The sequence below is a fragment of the Spea bombifrons genome, chromosome 3 (genome assembly GCF_027358695.1).
Source record: "Spea bombifrons isolate aSpeBom1 chromosome 3, aSpeBom1.2.pri, whole genome shotgun sequence".
In the NCBI taxonomy this organism is placed as follows: domain Eukaryota; kingdom Metazoa; phylum Chordata; class Amphibia; order Anura; family Pelobatidae; genus Spea; species Spea bombifrons.
Window position 1 is genome coordinate 52,886,911 of NC_071089.1, and position 4,703 is coordinate 52,891,613.

Sequence of the window (4,703 nt, forward strand, 5' to 3'; positions counted from 1 at the left end):
CTAAGGTGAAATATACATTTGAATATTGTTTCAACGTCTTTTTTTCTGTCACTTTGGAATGGTCAGAAAATACACTTTTTGTTTTCTGCCCCTTTTTTTAGGAGTATATTTGAATCGTGGGGGGTGGGAGCAAACCAAACTGCTTCATACAGTTCTCTAAACTACACTTTCTGGCTGCTGAAGACTTGAAGTGCAGCACGCGGGAAGCAGAGACGTATGGAAAACTGTGCGCCATTGCACAGCGTAGTGCAGCAAAACTGTCAGCTATTCACTGATTAATTTACTGATTGATACATGTACTGTATGTATACATTTTCTATTACAAATTTTTGATCATTTGGCACCTAATTAAGACTTGTACTACGTAGAAATTAACTGTGTGAGCATGGCCGGGTTCACCAGGGTATATATGGAATGTGTACCAATTCTTGATCATCCTCCCCCTATCTGATGTACAGTAGAATCCTTTTGCATTTAGAGTTGGTTTCATTCAGCATTAACATGTCCTGTAGGAATTGGTGTCTTAAAGGAAAAACGAGCCATTTGTTAACTGCCGTTTATTCTTTCATCCTTGAGCAAAGGCGGGGTAGAACTCTTCATTGCCTCTAACGCAGGGTGTCCTTGCGCTCTGTTAGCTCTAGTCATTTCACTATGGCTTATCGCATCAATGTGGTATTTGCAAGTATGGTCAAGCTGTTAAATGCTTTCAGACTTGCAATTGCAAGGGCACACGTTTATGAAATCACATGTCCTGTGCTTTGTTTTAAGTTTCATTTTTATTTTTTTAAGCGTTATATTGAAGCAACATACTCTTTTGTACATTATTTGAAATGCATTTGCAGATGCATCCTGGTATGCATTGCACCACCTCTGGATTTTCAACCAGAATCCTCCAGGAGTATGGTTTTTGAACTGGCAGTCTTTTGATTAATTCAACGAGCTCTGCTTTGCTGCAATGTGTTTATTTTTTATAATTCTGTTGTACCATTATTTAAGTATAATTTAAAGTAGCACGAGTCAATGAACCCAGGTGGCCAGAGGAATACCATGCTCCTTGCTCTCATTCATTAATGTGCAGAAGAAGAAGCCTTTTCAAACAGAATTGTGCCTGTGGACTTTAGATTCTAATAAGTAGCCCACCTTATGACCAATGGGAAGGAAGCATAGCCACCTGCTCTAACTCATTGGGAATATGGAATTACTTACATAAAACACTTGACGTACCTGCAAATAAAATACCAGGCACATGTGCCAACAACTGTCATTCAATGGGCCGGACGGCAACAGAATAGCTGGGCAGAAGAACCCTATTTCTGAATAATTGGAACCTGTTACATATAACTGTAACTACTAATAAAACATCAGAGTTTTAGCTCCTAACAGAGATAGAACCAAGAAAAATGGTGCAGAGATTGCAGATTTTCCCTTACAGTAACTAGCGATTACTGAAGATGCCAATTAGATATAACCGTGAAAATCTTAGTTTGGTGGATTAATATTCTCTCTAGTTTAGTAAATTTCTATTCTTTTTTTTGTTTTGTTTTACCCCATGTGATGTTGACTTTTCCAATTCTTCTGGGAGGATGATCTAACAGAAAAGGGCCATATAATATGATTGGATTTAGTATATTATTTATTATTAATCTTGCCATATCAGAGCAGCCTTATTTCCCCCAACATGTAACATTGCAGTGAATGAAGATTCATTCCAACTTTTACTAATTCTGTTCCTCTAAGGTGATAGCACAAACATAGACAATATACATCAATAAAGTATATATATATATTTTTAACCTGTTAATGAAACATTTCTTTTGATTGTTTACAAATGTTAACTGTTTGTATGCTTTGCAATAATACCCTGAAATCATCTCCTTCAAGCTCGGTATATTTATGTTTATGCTGAATGAGATTGCATTGCTTGAGATACCTGCAGTTATTCTACAGGGGGCATGATAATATGTGTTGTCCTCTTAGTTTGTGAAAGTGGGTCTGTTTGGGGACAAAGTTACATTTATATGCCAGGCTACCCCAGGCGCAAATGCTGTGGGTAACTTTAATTAAAGGGACAACTTTGTATCAAAGAGAGATGGGCATATCATATCGCCAGCCCCTTATTGCGCTACTGAAATTACTGATACATTAGGTGCCAGGTCTAAAAGGGTTTGGAGCATGAGAAGGGCTAATGGTTACCTCCGTCAGAGCAGATGCCTCCAGCAATGCAAAACAAAACGGCAAAAATCATTCTTAAAATAAACCACCCTTTATAGCCAACACTAATTATTTCTTGTTTCCTCAGTACTTGTGATCAGACTGTTAATAGTTTTTCTACCCACTAAATAGTATGGCATTATACCAAAAATATGTTACGTGGTCCTGTAAGTAATATAGCGATTAGGACCTTTTTAAAGTTGGCCGCTGACCAAAAACAATCTGCAGGTTCTCAAACACGACACATTTCAACCGGCCTGCTGTGTGTATCCAAGTCTCCTGAGTTCTGTGTCATATTTAGCTAGCAAGATATGACATGGACAAGTGTTTGCTGGAGCTTATAACATAAATTGGTATTTGAAATTAAAAACAGTTTTTTATGATTTATATAAAGCGGTTTAAGGTGTCAGGCCTTCTTTAATAAAGGTAAACATTTGCCAGGGGTTGTTGCTGCCATCTCATCTCGTTTTGTTTTCTGCATGCTAAATACCTGCTCCGATTTTATGCAACGCTTGCTAGGCTGCCGTCGTCTCTATTGCTATGTTTTCATAAGGAGGAAAAAAAACGGGTGATGTCCATTTCTTGCGGTGTATGAAAACACTTAAAATAACTTTAAACTACTATTTAATAAAGTATATAACTACTGTTTTAATAAAGAAAATTGTTCAAATGAAACTAATTGCCTGCATGCTCCAAGTATTTTAACACAACGAAGGGTTGTAATAGTAAAAGATACATCAAAAATAGTTATCTGCTTTGGATTAGTATTACTCATAACCACCTTTTTTTTTTACTTATAAGATTGTTTAAACACTCACTCTGTTCTCCATAGAGCACCTTTATTATTATTATTAATAATATTATTATTATTATTAATAATATTAGCACTGTGGTGCCTCATAATTGTTACCCAACTTCTTGGGTGTTTCAGCAACAGTTTCTCTTTGGTCTTTATTATCAGTATGGGATTAAATATTTCTTAAATTATTGTGCCATTTTCTAACTGTTTTAAATTCTTTTCACTATTTTATGTAAAGGGAAATAAATATATAAATATAAATATATATATATATTCAATGGGGCTTTCCCTTTAATAAGTCCTAGGAAAGGCTTTGAAATGTCATGTCTGGTCAAGATTAAAACTGGGTAATAGCAAAGCCTTGAAAACTGTTCAAATGTGGTGTAAATGAACCAGATTAAACACAATCTCATATCGTCAATGAGTAAAGCGGACTAAAAGCAAAATGTTGAATTTTACGCAGGTAACTATAACTGGAACCAGGTAATGACGCATTCGTCAAATCTTACCTGTTTGCTGTAAAAACCTTAACCTAATTTGGTCCTTTGTCTTGTGTTATATTCAGAATAGCCTAATGCTTACCCTACACATGTGTAAATTCCCCCACTATATTAACCTTTGCCACCTCTGCTTGAAGGCTGTTCTCATCTACCACCCTCTTGGTAAAATAAAACTACCTTACATTACATCTAAGCGTCTGACCCCTAGGTTTACAATCAAGCTCCAAGAATGCATTTCAAATACGCTTCAAACAATATATTAACAGAATGAAAATATGTATAGTAACAATAACCACACATTAACAGGACTGTGCCCTGTTACAGTAAGGTCCCCAGAAGTGCACCCAATATCTGGCCAGAGTCCTGTAAAGTGGGATAAAAAGACAAGATATTTGACACTATATAGAAAATCAATGCACATTACCATATATTTACACTCAATCTTAGGGTAATAAGGCACTTGGATCTACTTAGGAGCCACTCGATACCTTTTTAAAGTACTGCTATATTGGTGATCGATACAAAAGCCTTTTAAGGCTAATTGAATATTTAATGCTTAGCGGTGTTCTAGATTTAGTCTGCACTGTGAGGACAATGAATATGTTGCAATGTTATTTTTAGTTTTGTTTGGAAGCGCACCGCCAGCTGCTTTAAAAAAAAAAAAAAAAAAAAATATAATTTTTTCTTATTTAAATAATCCGTAACACATAAAATCGCTAGATTTACGGTACATCTGTTTTCAAATGTCACTGGTGTTGGTGAAGGAAGTGTTTCAGTAGTGGTTGTATGAAAGACGTTATCACGATAAAAAGAAAAGTGCCATGAATGTACAGAATACATAACAAGGGCAGAAAAGCTTGTGAGACATCCACCTGCCAGCATGGTTATGGTGCCCTTTTTGGTTCTTTTCCACCTGCAAAAATGATATTGTCGCCTAGTGCAGCAGTTCCAGGGGTATCCAGGAAGATTGCCCTATTGGGGGGGGGGCTAAAGCACCAATACAGTGCTCCTCCGGGTGCCACAACACCTTCGGACTTGCCCCATGTCCTTATTCCACAGCCAAACTCTCAAACGAGCGCGTGCGCATCCAGAGGAGGCGGAAATCAATACGGCAGAAAAATAATAAAATCAAAACAATTTGACCTTGAAAGCTGAGGTTTTCGATTGCTGCTGTCCAAGGACAGGAATAGTTT